An 18172-nucleotide genomic window follows, 5' to 3' on the forward strand; every position below is an offset into this window, starting at 1 on the left:
CTTTACTGAACTCTATCATCCACCAGTTTATAAAATATTCCAAATAAAATTCCAGCCTCAAAACCGTTTGAACCCTTGGCTTTTGTGCTGCATGTCTATTCCCTTTATTATGCATACTGTATATGGTCGGTCGGCCACACTGTGTCCAGACTCTGTTAATGGACTGCCCTGACATGTGGTTTAGATGTTCAAATTCCCCTCAGGTTAACTTGTAATATATGTATTTAATGATCCCCTAAACCAGGGCTTCTCAAACTATATACAATATATGGTAGGGCCATACCTATACAAAACATGTCTGTGAAGTTTTTTGCTCAAAATACCAAACAGTTCACTGGTTGTAGCCATGCCTCATACTGCTCAAACCCCTTTTGCAACCCTGTTGGAGAAACACAGATTTTGGGTCCTTAGCTTGAAAAAAAATAAGAGGAGGCGGAGCTAATGCCCGATCAGAATTCTACCGGAGATAAAGTTAAATTCTGCTGTGATAAAACGCCATCCTGTTCTAAACCACATCAAGGATTATTTCTGAAACAGTATGGAGCTCAAATGCTTTTTCTCTTGCAGGTTTATCACAAGGTGAGTTCCTTTTTTTATTTCCTGCTTTTTAAACATTTGATCTATATGAATGCACCTGCCCATTGCCTGGAAAAGTTAGATGCCGCCCATCACAGTGCCCTGAGATTTGTTACTAACTGTAAAGCACTTACTCATCACTGTATGCCAAGGCAAGTCTGCCTTCACTAACTGTACGGAGGCTCAGTCATTGGTACATGTTCATTTACAAAGCCATGTTGGGTAAACTACCTTTTTATATCTGCTCTCTGATCTCTCGACGAATTGAAAGTACATATTGCCTGAGATCTCATGATGTTGTTTTATTAAATGTGCCAAGTGCTAGGACTGTCTTAGGGAAGAAAGCTTTTAGTTGTGCAGCTCCACTAAATTGGAACAGTCTGCAAACATGTTTAAAACTGAGCACTTTGGTTCCCCTGCATCATTTTAAAACTCAGCTGGGTGACATGCTGTTTGATACTCATGGTACCTGTCTCTGTAAATAGAGTTTGTAAACTGTACCCTGTACATTATGTTGTTTGTCATCTTTATTGTTGTTCTGTTGTTTTTATGTTACATGTGTTCAAAAGACCTCATGAAAGACGACACAAGAAGTGAGGATACCCGGCCCGGAGGAAGCCCGGGGTCCCCTTCTGGAGCCAGGCCCAGAAGGAGGACTCGTCGCGAACGTCTGGTGGCCGGGCTTGCCACGGAGCCCGGCCGGGCCCAGCCCGAAAAGGTAACGTGGGCAACACCTCCGCTTCTCCGTCCCGCGGGCCCCACCACCTACGGGAAACATCGATGGGGTCGGGTGCGCTGCCAGAAGGGTGGCAGTGAAAGCGGAGGGTCTCAACGGACCAGACCCGGGCGACAGAAGCTGGCTTTGGGGACGTGGAACGTCACCTCTCTGGGGGGGAAGGAGCCGGAGCTTGTGCGGGAGGTGGAGCGTTACCAGTTGGATCTGGTTGGGCTCACCTCTACGCACAGCGTCGGCTCTGGAACCTTACTTCTGGATAGGGGTTGGACTCTATTCTTCTCCGGAGTTGCTCAAGGTGTGAGGCGCCGGGCGGGTGTGGGGATACTCACAAGTTCCCGGTTAGGTGCTTCGTTGTTGGAGTTTACCCCAGTGGATGAGAGGGTCGCCTCCCTACGCCTGCGGATTATGGGGGGGAAAACTCTGACTGTTGTGTGTGCTTATGCACCCAACAGCAGTTCAGAGTATACGGCCTTCTTGGAGACCCTGGAAAGAGTCCTGTATGGGGCTCCTGAAGGGGACTCTTTAATCTTGCTGGGAGACTTCAACGCACATGTGGGCAATGATGGAGACACTTGGAGGGGCGTGATTGGGAGGAACGGCCCCCCTGATCTTAACCGGAGTGGTGGTTTGTTACTGGACTTCTGTGCTAGTCATGGATTGGCCATAACAAACACCATGTTCGAGCATAAGGATGCTCATTAGTGTACGTGGTACCAGAGCACCCTAGGCAGAAGGTCCATGATCAATTTCGTTATCGTATCATCGGACCTGAGGCCGTATGTTTTGGACACTCGGGTAAAGAGAGGGGCGGAGTTGTCAACTGATCACCATCTGGTGGTGAGTTGGGTCGAGTGGCGGGGGAAGCCTCTGGATAGACCTGGTAAGCCCAAACGTGTAGTTCGGGTGAACTGGGATTGTCTGGAGGAGGCCCAAGTTCAGGAGGCCTTCAACTCACACCTCCGGCGGAGCTTTTCGGGCATTCCTGTGGAGGTTGGGGACATTGAACCAGAGTGGTCGGTGTTCAAAGCCTCTATTGCCGAAGCCGCGGCGGGGAGCTGTGGTCTCAAGGTCCTAGGTACCTCAAGGGGCGGTAACCCTCGAACCTCCTGGTGGACACCGGTGGTCAGGGAAGTCGTCCGACTGAAGAAGGAGGCCTTCAGGGATTTGTTATCCCGGGGGACTCCCGAGGCAGTTGCAAGGTACCGACAGGCCCGTAGGGTAGCAGCCTCATCCGTGGCCGAGGCAAAGCAGCGGGTGTGGGAGAAGTTCGGAGAAGACATGGAGAAGGACTTTCGGGCGGCACCAAAGTTGTTCTGGAAAACTGTCCGACACCTCAGGAGGGGGAAGCAGGGAACCATCCAAGCTGTGTACAGTAAGGATGGGACGTTGTTGACCTCAACTGATGGAGTGTTAGGGCGTTGGAAGGAACACTTTGAGGAACTCCTGAACCCGACAACTCCGCCCTCTATGTTAGAGGCAGAGCTGGAGTATGACGGGGGATCAACACCAATCTCCCGGGGGGAGGTCACTGAGGTCGTCAAACAACTCCAGAGTGGCAAAGCCCCGGGGGTGGATGAGATCCGCCCGGAAATGCTGAAGGCTCTGGGTGTTGAGGGACTGTCATGGTTGACACGTCTCATCAACGTTGCGTGGAAGTCGGAAACAGTACCGAAGGAGTGGCAGACCGGGGTGGTGGTTCCGCTTTTTAAAAAGGGGGATCAGAGGGTGTGTGCCAATTACAGAGGCATCACACTACTCAGCCTCCCCGGGAAAGTTTATTCTAAGGTACTCGAAAGGAGGGTCAGGCCGATTGTCGAACCTCAGATTGAGGAGGAACAATGCGGATTCCGTCCTGGTCGTGGAACGACGGATCAGCTTTTTACTCTCGCAAGGATCCTGGAGGGGGCCTGGGAGTACGCTTATCCGGTCTACATGTGTTTTGTAGACTTGGAGAAGGCGTATGACCGAGTTCCCAGGGAGTTACTGTGGGAGGTGCTGCGGGAGTATGGGGTGAGGGCCCGGGGTCTCTACTCAGGGCCATCCAATCTCTGTACTCCCAAAGCGAGAGCTGTGTCCGGGTCCTCGGCAGTAAGTCGGACCCATTTCCGGTGAGGGTTGGCCTCCGCCAGGGCTGCGCTTTGTCACCAATCCTGTTTGTAATATACATGGATCGGATTTCGAGGCGTAGTCGTGGGGGAGGGGGTCTGCAGTTCGGTGGACTAAGGATTGCACCACTGCTTTTTGCAGATGATGTGGTTCTAATGGCTTCATCGGTCTGCGACCTTCAGCACTCACTGGATCGGTTCGCAAGCGAGTGTGAAGTGGCTGGGATGAGGATCAGCACCTCCAAATCTGAGGCCATGGTTCTCAGCAGGAAACCGATGGACTGTCCACTTCAAGTAGGGAATGAGTCCTTACCCCAAGTGAAGGAGTTCAAGTATCTCGGGGTCTTGTTCTCGAGTGAGGGAACAATGGAGCGTGAGATGGGCCGGAGAATCGGAGCAGCGGGAGCGGTACTGCAGTCCCTTTACCGCACCGTTGTGACGAAAAGGGAGCTGAGCCAGAAGGCAAAGCTCTCTGTCTACCGGGCCATTTTCGTTCCTACCCTCCCCTATGGTCATGAAGGATGGGTCATGACCGAAAGAACGAGATCGCGGATACAAGCGGCCGAGATGGGTTTTCTCCGCAGGGTGGCTGGTGTCTCCCTTAGGGATAAGGTGAGAAGTTCGGTCATCAGGGAGGGACTCGGAGTTGAGCCGCTCCTCCTTCGCGTCGAAAGGAGCCAGTTGAGGTGGTTCGGGCACCTAGTTAGGATGCCACCTGGGTGCCTCCCTAGGGAGGTGTTCCAGGCACGTCCAGCTTGGAAGAGACCAAGGGGTAGACCTAGGACCAGGTGGAGGGATTATATCTCTTTGCTGGCCTGGGAGCGCCTTGTGATCCGCTAGTCAGAGCTGGTTGATGTCGCCAGGGAAAATAAAGTTTGGGGCTCTCTGCTGGAACTGCTACCCCCGCGACCCGACCACGGATAAGCGGGAGAAGATGGATGGATGGATGGATGTGTAACTAATGTCCTGCAGGTCACCCTTGAAAAAGAGATCTTTTGATCTCAAGGGGCTTTCACCTGGTTAAATAAAGGCTACAAACAAAAAAACACATGTGCTCTCCAGTACAGGTTAGCTCTGAGTGTTAGCGAGGCTTGCTAATGTAAACAAAGACGAGATTACGTCCAAAACACATCAGGCATTGTTTCTGATAGCAATTTTCTGTGGGTCCGCCGCCGGTTTGACGTCAGATCGGCGGCAAATCTGTATCCACTCGTTGTACCTCTGTTTTTAAAAGATTTGGGTACGGAGGAAAAGAGAGAGGGTTTTATTTTCTGACACTGCGTGAGTTCCCTGACGCACCGGGGACACATATTTATGTGTAAAAGACATCACAAAGTTCATTTAGCATGATAGGTCCCCTTTAATGTCTGATGCGTTGTGAGAATGAACGTGCATATATTTACTTTTGTGCGCGAGCGTGACACGCATTGCAGACCGCAAGTTAACTGCGACTTTATAATGCTTCTAATGCCATGTTTGCAGAGGTATTGGCATTGGCTACAGACAAACAGTGCCATTTCTCCCACTAGTTCAAGCCATCATACTGTATGTATGTATTGAATGTGTGTGTGTGTGTAGAGGGGCGCCGTTTACCAACAGGCAAGTGCTTGGACCAGAAGGGGGCCCCCAAATAAGGTAGATTAATCTAATTCAATCCAATCCAACTTTATTTATATAGCACTTTAAAACCTCCAGACCAAAGTGCTGTACAGAGAGATACTTAAAATATAAAATCACACAGCTCAGCTCACAAAACATAAAATAAGTAAATTAATTTAAAATAAAAGATACAAACACAAAACAAACCAGAATAAACGTAACAATTTCAAAATAAAAAACATAAAAAAAGATGAAGAAGGTCCACAGCAACGACAACATGAAACACCCTTTAATTTACTGCAACGACATGTTGGGAAACCCCCTCAAAGGGGCCCCATGCATAGCACGCCAAAACTGCTTCTTCAGTTTCATTGCTCCGCTCCGGGGGGGGGGGGAGAGGGGGGGGGACTTTACTGGCAATGATCCGGACCATTGACCTTGTATAAAATTCACAAGTGGACCTTTAACAAAAAAGTTTGAGTACCCCTGCCCTAAACTTTCATCTGCAGATGTAGCACCTCATTTCAGACAGTTTGAAACGCGAGGGCCGTGGCCGGCACGGGGTCTGCCCTCGCTCAAAGGAAAACCTCCAGCGTGACTTGAGACCGCCCCCTTGATAAATAAATGTAATTATAATGAAGCCAGCTGCAATGGATCATTGATCCACCAGGGGGTACAGTGGGGTTCCACACTGGAGCTCATGTGAAATAAACTCTGATACAGTACGGTAGATTTATGTCTGCTACTACTGTATAGCGGATCTTTGTTAAGATCCATATGTCACGGATAGGATCATACTCTGTGCTAAATAAGAGACATGTAATCATTTACAAAACATCACCATGTTTTTATTTAACAAAATAATGTTGGTTAGTCCACAACTACTGTACAAAAAACACCAGGAGGCCCGCCGGCTCCAAAAACGAACGGGAGGAAATGCAGCCCGGCTCTCGATTTAGAACATCTTATCTTATCTTAATAATATCTTCATATTAATAAATCATACAGTATGTGCCCGAAAGGGAGCAGGAGGAAGCAAACACCAACAAAACATTACAAAAAATATACTGCATATTAAAGCAAACTATTGTAAAGGTAAAAGTATGAGCATAACAAATAAAGAAGTGTAAACATTTACATTATTATTATGATTATTTAATATATAAAGACTATATATTATTGAATTACAAGATTAGATATACTGTATTTGATCTAAAATATTGATGTTTCTTTGTTATACTGCAATAGCCTGTGAAAACCATAACACATATGTGTTCAAATGCTCTTCACCAAAACACAACTGAAGTACTGAAAGTCCATGAAACTTGTCTTTCTGTATTTGTGAATGAAGCGCCATCTAATGGTTAAATCCTGAAATTGAAAATCTGACAACGCCCTCTTGGAAAATAGTGGGAGGGCTTAACATTCCCAGCCGCTGGGATCCGTTGGGTCTTTGGCAGGAAGCTGTTGGCTGGAGTCCTTTCTAGAGTGCTACATCTGTAGTGTCATAAGGTCCACATTCAAGCGTTATGACGAGGGAGCTGCAAAACTTATCACAGTCCTATATCAGAATCAGAATTCCTTTATTCGTCCCACAAAGGGGACATTTACGTTGTTACAGGAAAGTATAGATAGAGACGAAGGAAATATAACTCTAGAGGTCTCAGATGTCTCTTTGATGGCTGGCACCTTATCCACACATACAACCACCTGCTATTATATGCAGTTTCACGCATGGATCATTGGAACACAACTGAATCAACACATTGTTTCCCTGATCATAATGTAGATGTCAACAAAGATTAATAAATGTGCGCCTTTCTTGTCTTGTGAATGCTAAAAAATAGGGGTGGGCATCACCAAGCTCCCCACGATACGATACTGTCGCGATACTTAAGCCATGATAAGATAGTATTGCGATTCTACGATATGCTAAATATTGCGATACGGTATATTGCGATATTGCAAATCACATGGGTTATATCCATGTCCGTCTTCCCTTCCTGGTTAAAAAATGTATTTGCAATATGAATAGTTTATGTAAATAACCCAATTATGTTCTTTGAACCTGAAAAGGAGATGGCATTGTTTTTGTTACTTTCATTGTAATAAATTGTATACATGTCTTAACGTAACTTCCTGTTTTATATAGACATGAAAAATGTGGGTATGCTTGCCACCCACGAGGCTATGCTGGACATGATGCAACTCAAGCTAGCGGACATGGAGGACCGGAGCAGAAGATGCAACGTCCTATAACTGGGCTAGCAGAAGGACTTGAAGGGTCTAACGCCATACCATTTCTGACACACTCGCTTCCAAAGTGGTTCCCCTCCTTAAGTAATCTAAAGGGCGAGTTAATGCGAGCTCATCGTATCTGCAGCAACGACAGGAAGAAGCAGGTGGGCGCTACCCGCACTTTGATTTTCAACGTTCTCCGCTATACCACCCGCCAAGACATACTCCGTGCCGCAAAGAAAGCCCCGCTCACGATTGATGGACGGAGGATTCGCTTCTCCCCTGACTACAGCAGCAACACTGTTAAACGTCGTCAGGCTTTCTCCCGGGCAATGGATACCGCCCGTGCCAAAGGGGTGGAATTTTTCCTCCTTTACCCCGCTACACTGAAGGTTAAGGGAGCTGGTCAAGTTAATACATTTCATTCCCCGGGACATGCCGAAGACTTCATCGTCTCCCTACCAGGAGTGCAGGATGCACCAACCGGCGGGGACGGGGACCCGGGACCTGGGCGCTCGTCTGACGGCGAATAGCGGTCTTTTGGAACTTGTTGGACTATATAGCGCCGCTGTTTTGGACTAAATGCACACTGCTTTTCGTGGACTGGGATCTCTTACATAGTTTTGGATTATTTCTGCAGGCTTCTTTTTATCTGTTTCTGTCTGACGCTGGACTCATCTGAGTTGTTTATCATTGTTTGGCTGATCAGACTAACTTGCAAGCCTACTGCTTGATTTTTGGATCCCACACCACGTAATAGACTCTGGACTTTAATACAAACACAGCCGGCTTCTTTGCTTTTTCTTTTGATCTATATCACGGCGGATCCGCTGCATGTCGGATGTGAATGGACAATGGCCGGTAAGATGTGCATTGGTTATCGTAACAGTGTATGCTATGATGTTACCTATTTATGTTTTTTGCTCTCATTTCTTCTAATACCTAAGCTCATTGTCGCCTTAGGTTATTTAATTTAGTCTGTTAACAACGGTTTAGTAAGCTTTAAGTACTGGGTTGAAGGGTAGGTATCCTTTTGCAGCCCCATATCCAATCAGATCACGGATCAATTTAGGAATATCCGTTTAATGTACTGTTTAGTTATTTTAAGTATCGTCTTTAATATTTATTTTTCTTTATCATCTTGTTTTTGTTACCGGGGAAATGTTTGCGGGATTGTCTTGTTTTTGTCTTTGTCCAGGTATGGGAAACGCTTACATGTTCTCGGATTGCTTATATGAGGAGGGACTTCATTTTATTTTACAGGTTTAGTAAATATGGTTGTTTATCATCTGACGTTCCACTCAGTTTATTGTTAACATCTTCCAGAGCAGTGCAGCCCAATGGGTGATTTATCTATTCTTGTGTGGAACTGTGATGTGTTGAATGCACCTCACAAGCGAGCTAGTGTTTTGACTATGTTACATCGCCGTAAAATTAATCTGGCTTTCCTACAAGAGACGCACCTGCTGAGTAAAGATTCCGGCCGTATTGATAATAAATGATATCACACTATTGCATCCTCTTCAGCTAACTCCAAAACCAAAGGAGTAGCCTTTGTATCTAGACGTAATTTGAACGTTAAGGTGCTGGACATGTGAACAGACACTACAGGGAGGACAACGATTGCCAGGGTGGAAGTGTATGGGAGAAAGGTGGCTCTTATCTCTGCCTATGCCCCAAATACATTTGATAAGGATTTTTATGATACCGTAACTCAAAAAATGCTAGAATTAACCGAGTATGCTATCATGGTGGGAGCGGACATGAACGCAGTATGGAACGGTCAATTTTAACAGCCTCTAGAGATCAGGAGTCGGCTACTGCCGCGCTGCAGTCTTGGGCTGGGAGTTTGGGACTAGTGGACATGTGGCGAGCTTTTAACCCACAGGTTAAAGATTATTCATTTTTCTCAGCCAGACACAATTGGAAGAATTTCTTGACTTGACTTAACTGATAGGTTCAGTTGAGGACCCAAGAATATTATGGGATGCAGTCAAAGGCTTTATAAGAAGCAACACCATATTATTATCTTCAAATGTATGTAAGGAAAGATCTGCCAGATTAGAGGCTTTGGATGCAGAATTTGCTAGTCTTGACTCCATTTTGCAGAATAATCTACTCTAAACAAACGGCATCTAAACGTAAACTTGTCAAAAAGGAAATAAATGATATCTTGAAACAACGATCAGAATTTCTAATACATAGGGTTAGGCAGCGCTATTACTCCCACGGGTCTCGGCCCAGTCACCTCTTGGCTTCAAAAATCAGGTCTAGTGAGCACTTTGCAGATATTCCCTCCATTAAATCTTTAAATGGTAATGTCACAACTGAGCCAAAGCAAATAAATGAGACTTTTCAAACCTTTTATTCCAATTTATATAAGTTAGAGGTTCAGTTGGACAAGAATAGATGTGACGCCTTTCTCGGTCAGCTAGACTTACCACAGCTTGCAGTGACTGATTCCACCCATCTTGATGATCCCATTTCCTTAGAGGAATTAAAAGATGCAGTACGCAACATGCAACAAAACAAATCACCAGGTTTAGATGGGATACCTCCCAACTGTTATGTAGCATTTTGGGATAAACTGGGTCCACTACTTTTGGATATAATGTATTCGATAGATAAAGGCAGTTTTTCGAGGGACGTTAACATAGCCCTGATTTCCTTGCTCTTAAAGAAGGATAAGGACCCGACAGATTGTGCTAGTTACAGGCCACTAAGTTTATTAAATTCAGATCTAAAGATATTTGCAAAAGTGCTTGCCAGGCGCATTCAGGACTATATGCCAACCTTAATTAACTGTGATCAGACAGGGTTTATAAAGTCAAGGCTAGCTGCTGAAAATGTTAGACGTCTTCTCCATATAGATGCTTCAGTAGACAAAAAAGACCCGGCAGCAGTGCTGTCTCTTGATGCAATGAAAGCCTTTGACAGACTAGAGTGGTCCTTCCTGTGGTCTGTGCTGGAGAAAATGGGTTTTGGTAATGGCTTTATACATATGGTTAAGGTGCTGTACTCTAATCCCTCAACTCTGGTGCTCACTGGGCAATTATCCTCCCCGTTATTCCCTGTTTCTAGATCTTCCCATCAGGGATGTCTACTGAGCCCAGCACTTTTTGCACTCTCCCTTGAACCTCTAGCCCAAATGATACGCCAATCCCCTAGTATACATCCGATTTCTGTTTGTGACACTCACCATCAGGTGGCGCTATACGCAGATGATATTCTGGTTTTCATGGAGAAACCGACTCAATCTATGTTATCTATTTGTGAGGAGTTTGGTTGTCTCTCTGGCTTTAGGATTAATTGGTCTTAATCCGCCCTCTTACCCTTAATGAGCCAGCTAAAATGCTTCAATTTCCACCCAATGTCCCAGTTGTCTAGCACTTTAAATATCTTGGGATAGAAATGTTCCCATCTTTAAATCACATTGTAACATATAATTACTCAGAAGCATGGAACAGGATTAAGGTTTTTGGAAAGTCCATTTGGAAAGATGGACTAGCCTTCCGAACTCTCTTCGGGCCCGAATATCTCTAGTCAAAATGAACATTTTACCCAGGATTAATTTTGTCATCTCAATGATCCCCCTCTCACCCCCGGTTGACTATTGGAAAAAAATCCACTCTTTTATTTCGCGCTTTATCTGGAATTCAAAGCGTCTGCGACTAAAATGATCCACTATGGTGGTCTGGCAGTGCCTAATTTTAAATTGTATTTGTGGTCATTTGTGCTTCGTCCGTTACTGGTGTGGCATAACCCTAATGCTTCCGTTTCCTGGTGTAATATAGAGGAAAATATCGTACAACCTTGGAACCTGCAGGATATCCTTTTTGCCAATTTAACAATGTCAACTACGCTTTGGCCCTATAGTTTCACATCTCATCAAGATATGGCGCACAGCTGAATCACAATGTAAGATTCCCTCAAGTGGCACACACTTTCTCCTATATTTGATAATAAAGGTCTGCTAATTGGTGGGAGACCTGTCTTATCCTCTCATTGGAGCAACAGCAGTATTCACCACTTGAGTGACATTTATGATAACAGGGGCTTATGCTCCTTTCAAGAAATTAAGAGTGCATTCAATCTGCCAGGTAGCTCATTTTTCTTCTACAGATGGAGCACTCCAGATCAGACTCAGATGGGTGTGTCCCAGTCAAAAGCCCAGCGGATGCCAGTGGCTGGGGGTGTTGCCAAATTGCTAGAGGGCGTTGCCCAATTTCCCCATTCGTTCAATTACAGGATGTAACCATGAGATGGCGCTTCATTCACAAAATACACAAAGACAACTGTTTGCAATGTTTGCAGCTCTGCAGTTGTGTTTGCTGAATACTGTAGCATTTAATCACTTATTTGTTACTGTATGGTTTTCACAAGCTACTATAATGAAAAAACATCAATATTTTAGATCAAATAAAGTATATAGTTTGCTTTATGCAGTATATTTCTTGTAATATTGTTGGGGTGTTTTTACACAGTACAGTAGATTGAAGTAAATCAACTTATACATTAAGATAAGATAAGATGGACCTTTATTAATCCCGTGGGGAAATTCAGTAGTTCAAACAGCAACAGGGTGAGAGTGAAAAACAGGACAGCACAGATTCACACACACTAGGGGTGTAACGGTATCCGTATTCGTCCCGTACCGTCACGGTTCGGACGTCACGGTTCGGCACACGCAGTCACACGACGAATACGCCTTTTTTTTATTAGTGGGAAAAAAGTGTCATTCAGGGCAGTATCCACTACACTATATATAATCCAGGGGGCGGTATTGCGCCTAAAAGCTGTTTGCCAGCCGCCCTTAAACAACAAATGAAGAACAAGAAGAAACACAACAACAAAACGTACAAAATACAAGAAGAAGAAAAGTTAGTATGGCGATTTCAGATAACACAGGAGCTAGAACCCACCTGCTTCTTTTAAATCAGCTGTGTGGGAACATTTCGGGTTCCCTGTGGACTACAATAACGATGGAGTGTACGAGTGGTGGATCGGACGAGGACGGTGTGTCGCCGTTGTTCTACAGTGGTGCGGTATGCTAATGGTAACACAAGCCAAACATGCTAAATCATATCAGAAGGCATCACCCAGATTTGCCAATCACCGGAGCCCGGCGAAAGACAACAGCAGTTCAACAGCTGATCCCCGCTGTTTTTAAGAAGCCAAGAGAGGTGAAAGCCGTGAGACCAAAATAAATAACGGAAGCTTTTGGCATATGTTTTTCAACGACTTTGCGCTCTTGAAACACTTTCTCATTATTTATGATGTCATATTTTCAAGACATTATTTTTAGTTTTACAGCTTATTGAACCTTTTTGTTTGACATCAGCCATTATAGATAATAGGGCCATCTGAGTGTACGGTTTGTTTTTAACTGTTTAATACAGTTCATTATTCAAAAAAGAGTTATTTATTTTTAAACTGAAACTTGCACTACTGTTCAATCATAAATAACAACAAACCTGGAGTTATGCATTTGGGACTTTTTTTTGCTTTTTCTTGTTGTACCGAACCGTACCGAACCGTGACCTCCAAACCGAGGTACGAACCGAACCGTGACTTCTGTGAACCGTTACACCCCTAACACACACTATAAAAAAGGATTTTGGAGGGTAGTATATATTATCCAAGCAAATCATTTAAATTGTACTCAAGGTATATAAGTGAGCATTGTTAGTATATTTGAATGGGTAAATTCTACCTACACTACCTAATTTCTGACAGTACCAACTGAAACACAAACAATCTGTGTAAAATCTACTTGAAGACATTAGGCCCACACTGCCCCTTTGCGCATGCGTCTGCGGTGATTCTTGGCTGCAGGCCAGAGGAACGGTTCTCTTTCGCGCCTCCCTCCTCCTGGTGTGTGGAAATGTTGGAAGGTAAGATATTACTGTCTATCATGTCCTACATATAAATGTTCACGTTTTTTGAGGTTCATCACAAGACTTGTTGTCTGCTTGCTTCACTGTTAGACAAGGAATGTAAGTTTGTTCTCATCTATTACTCACTGGAAGTCGGTCACTGATGCTAGATAGCTGTAGCTAACATAGGAGCTAAGAGTAAAGCACTATGATGTTTAGCTCCATATTGTTAATAATTGTTATTACAGCAATAATGTGCATGTTGACGGCATGCCGTCTGAAATGAGTTAAGCGTCACGGCGACAGTTGTATATTAATGTAAGTTAACCAGCCAAGTTGTGTTTCACGTTAGCATCGTGCATGCTTAGCAGAGAAGGCTATTGTTTGCTAGCTAAGTACTAACAAGAACAGCGCGCGGAAGGCGGCATTCGTTTAAATCAACCTTTGAAGTTGGTCGTCCTCTATATAAGGTGTGTTTGTCCAATGTTATTTTCCACACAGTATCCAATGGTGATGCACACTACAAAAATCAGTAGCCGTTTATTAAATAACATGTCAGTTCAAGTAAAATGACGAACTCTGACCCGGTTGAGTAGTATTGAGTACAGTAACGGTTTGCGGGGGACACATTCAAATGATGCACAAGGCTAACTAAGTTGAAGCTAGCCTGTAGCATCTCTCTTACGGCCCCTACACACGGCGGCGTGCGTTACCGCTTGGCGGTGGGCGTGTCTGAAGCTTGGGGATTTTTTACGAACAACGCGACCAACAACCAATCACATGAATGTCCCGCCCCGGACATACAAAGCAAAGCATTCATGCTACATCCATGCTGGCTAAATATACTGTCTATGCTTGCTAGCTGTCCATTCAAACGAAGTACACTGGATATAAACTCCCCAAAAAGGCGAAAACCTACCAGTGTCACCCACTGTCTCTGCCACCTCCCCCCATGCCTGGCTCCTCCGGTTTGTATCCATGTATGTAAAGAGGGACTGGTCATATAGTACCGCCACGATCTTTTTCTCCTCCATTTTTTGACATATGGGAAATAACTGCGGTCTGGCTCTCCCAACATACACGCGGTTTGATTGGCTAGCGCTTGAAGCGGCAACGCACGCCGCCGTGTGTAGGGGCCGTAACGGAGCCTACACACGGCGGCGTGCGTTGCCGCCTCAACGCTTCTGCCCATTCACTTTCAATGGGGTGACGTCACGATTCGCCGAACTGCATTGTGGGAGCAAAGCGTAGCTTCTCTCGCAGTGCTCGCTGCAAAAGTAGAGCAATGTTCTACTTTTGCCGCCTCGACGGAGGCGTAAGCCAATCAAATCCCGCGTATGCAAATCTGACATTCCAAGCGCTAGCCAATCAAACCGCGTGTATGTTGGGAGAGCCAGACCGCAGTTATTTCCCATATGTCAAAAAATGGAGGAGAAAAAGATCGTGGCGGTACTATATGACCAGTCCCTCTTTACATACAGGGATACAAACCGGAGGAGCCAGGCATGGGGGGAGGTGGCAGAGACAGTGGGTGAAACTGGTAGGTGTTCGCCTGTTTGGGGAGTTTATATCCAGTGTACTTCGTTTGAATGGACAGCTAGCAAGCATAGACAGTATATTTAGCCAGCATCGATGTAGCATGAATGCTTTGCTTTGTATGTCCGGGGCGGGACATTCATGTGATTGGTTGTTGGTCGCGTTGTTCGTAAAAAATCCCCAAGCTTCAGACACGCCCATCGCCAAGCGGTAACGCACGCCGCCGTGTGTAAGGGCCGTTAGTCTATCTAACGTCGGCCGTCAGTTTCCTCGTGTGTCTGTATTCATATGAGCGTGCATGAAACGATAAATACTGAGACAACTATCTTGCGACTATCTCTTAGTGAAAAATAACCATCGTATATTCTGCCAAGCCACAGTAATAATGATTTATGATTAATTTGTCTTTTTTGAGGTATAGCTGTAGCAATAGCCTATAGACTTATGTTTACATTACGCTTACTGTATATTATCGTGAGGACTGGATAGATTACCACGGAGCAGAGCCAAAGCTCATTGTTATATATTTTAGGATTTTTCTACATATAAATGTTTAATTGTGTTATTTTGTTGGTAATGTTCAGTGTAAGAAATGTGAATATAAGTGTAACATCCTCAGAGACGGCACCTAAGTCCTATACATTTTAAATCCTGCAGACAATTCGTAGTGGAGTGGAGGTGGTGACCCTCAGCCCACGTGTCTGGTTTATTCAATGAGGCTCAGGTGAGAACATTACATTTATTTTTTTTCCATTTCAACTCACTGTTGTCAGAGTTGTGAGTAATGAGTGTTGTCCCCTATGCTCTTTATTAGATCAAGGAGGAGTTCCGACACATAACAACTCTTTCACTGGAAGAGACTTTGATGCTGAAACTGGATGGGTACACTAACACCACTCGCTCCAGCTGATGCGTGCCAAAGGAGGAGATGCTGGCTCCAGGATGCGCCCTCTTCTGAGCACAATTGATGAGGTACATTTATTTAAATGTTTCATTCAAGAATATGAAAATGCAGAAATAAGTCTTGTCACTAAAATGCATTTCCTCACAGGCCCAGAGTATTGGAAAAAAGAGATACAGTGGCCAGGTGCCTGATTCAAGACCTTGGGGAACGCCAAGAAGACCTTTTTCAAGACAGCCAGGTATGTCATTAAAGACTGATCACTTCAAGATTTTAACGGAGTTATTTCGGAGGTCGCTCTGATACCATGGTTTAATTTCTGTGATTAACCACTCTGACACCTAACAAATAAATATGCAATTTATTGCTGTAAATCTGTAAACATCTTATTGTTTTTATAAATGGTTTAGCATTCACAGGAACATGATTTAGGGATAATGTACTGATGTGCTTGCTACTTAACATATACAACTACCTAAAAACAAAAACCTTCTTTTGGTGTTAAAGTGAAATAAGATAAATAAAATCATGCACTGAAAAGTTATGTTCATGGGAAAGAATCAATTTAATGTCATTGATTAGATCGATGGGCAATTTGACTGGGCCTGACATGTTTTATATAAATTAGAAATCTTGTTTTATTTTTAATCGCTGCCACACATTTTTACAAATCATTTTAAAAAAAAAAGTCAATCCCTGGTTTTATTGATTAGGCTTAATGCTAGACCACAAAGCCTATATTGTATAATAGCTTATTGTTAATATGCCTAATTTAAAGTGAATATGCTTTTCTTTCTTTCTTTTCAACATGGAGGACGAGCCTGACAACGTCGTGGACCAAACTATGAAGGTGTTTGTGATCCATGATGCCAGGGACAGGGGACAGGGGACCAGCAGATATGTCTATTGTCATAAGACAGAGTTTTGTGCGGAAACCAAACAAAGGCATTCGCATTGTTGATGGGATTCATCTCTACACCCTCAACCTGGAATACCCCAACAAGCTCAAATACACATTTGAGGTATTCTAAAAACAGTTTTTGGAGCTTGATGGAACCAAGCTGCTCAAAAAGGTCCAGAGCCGCAAATAAACAATTTCTTCTCAAGTGGATGTTGACTTGTTTTAGTGCCGAGTGACACAAACACAAAATAATGTGATGTGGAATGTAATGGATGTGGAGAAACCTTTTTCTGTTAAAAGTGGACTGTTTACTGGCACTCAAAGGTTTTAATAGTTGAGTAAATTGCACTTGGAAGATTATGTTAAAAATGCTTACAATTTCCATGCACTTTACTGTTAAAACAATGTGATTGTATGACTATTTTGAAGATTCTGCTCAGTGTTAACAATTGAAATGCACTTAACTGTTTAAATAATCTCAATGTATGGCCATATTGCACTTATACATTTGGTCAATAAAAAAAACATGATCAATACAATCTTGTGTGGCAATATATTGTTACTGGTAACCTTACTAATAAAGTAATATGAATGTGTAATATGGATCAATTATTAAGTAAATAGCTGCCTACGATTAGGAGTAAATATTACTCATTTATAAGTAATACGTTTTAAGTAATTGAGTTAGATTTTACTTAATTTCTTAAAGTAAGTCTTATATATTAAATATTAGTAACCTTTACCCAGCTGCCTATGATTGAGAGTAAATATTACTCATTTATACATAATATGTTTTATTAAGTAATTGAGTTAGATTTTACTTAATTTCTTAAAGTAAGTCTTATATATTAAATATTAGTAACCTTTACCCAAAAACATTGGGTAAAATCTACTCAAAAGAAGTGTGTGCAAATTGTTAACCCCCATTTTATTGAGTAGATCTTATAGGTTGGTTTTTACAATGCAGATTAATAAAATCAAAAATAAGATGAGCGATAAAAATAAAACTCCTTTTCCCTCAACAATTTCCTTTTCCGAGCGCCACTCTCAAACTTTTTCTTCTCCGACATTTTCTCCTAAACAACCTTCATCTGTCACTCAATCACTCACAATTTGAACAAGTCACATGTGAAACATATTCTCATTCTGATTGGCTGTTAAGTGGTGCCCACTGACTGTTACATCATTTTTGAGAAACATCTCTGGAATCCATCGATCTGATTGATTAGCGGAGCAAATGATCAAAATAGTATGGAGGGAAGATATTTCCGTTTGGATTACTGTTCTGGGGGAAGCTCACGAGTGTGTGTGTGTGTGTGTGTGTGTGCTGTGTGTGTACCTGTGTGTGTACCTGTGTGTGTTTGTGTCATTTTGCGTTTGTGTGTGTATTGTGTTTGTTTCCCGGGGAAAACACTCACGAGAAACACCTGCTGTTGTTATGCCTGCTGTGACGTCAAGTTACTCAGTTATCCGCTTGTATTTATGCCGTTACAAGCTTCAAAGTTGTATTTATCATCTGAATTTGCCGAAACAAGTTTAATATTCTGAAAGCCAAGACTTTTTTTATTTGAAATCAGATTAAAACAAACTGTAACGGACCCTGCCGTGTTATCTATGATTACTATGCCTTACATTCATAATTTCATCCGGAGGGAGAGGGGACGGCGCTGTGGAAGTGCAGGGTGGTGAGTGAGAGCTGTCATC

At 43.6% G+C, this 18172-nt stretch overlaps 1 protein-coding gene and 1 long non-coding RNA gene across 2 annotated transcripts in view; one reads left to right on the forward strand and one right to left on the reverse strand.

The window, feature by feature from the left end:
* Positions 1-18172, reverse strand: part of LOC117533591 (junction plakoglobin-like) — a 133442-nt gene that overhangs the window by 81899 nt on the left and 33371 nt on the right. The window lies entirely within an intron of this gene.
* Positions 13017-17004, forward strand: LOC117533593. The gene is made up of 5 exons (XR_004567082.1): positions 13017-13148; positions 15324-15390; positions 15481-15638; positions 15718-15808; positions 16382-17004. It is a non-coding gene; the product is annotated as an uncharacterized LOC117533593 (long non-coding RNA).

This window comes from Gymnodraco acuticeps, unplaced genomic scaffold, assembly GCF_902827175.1.
Source record: "Gymnodraco acuticeps unplaced genomic scaffold, fGymAcu1.1, whole genome shotgun sequence".
NCBI classification, from domain to species: Eukaryota; Metazoa; Chordata; class Actinopteri; order Perciformes; family Bathydraconidae; genus Gymnodraco; species Gymnodraco acuticeps.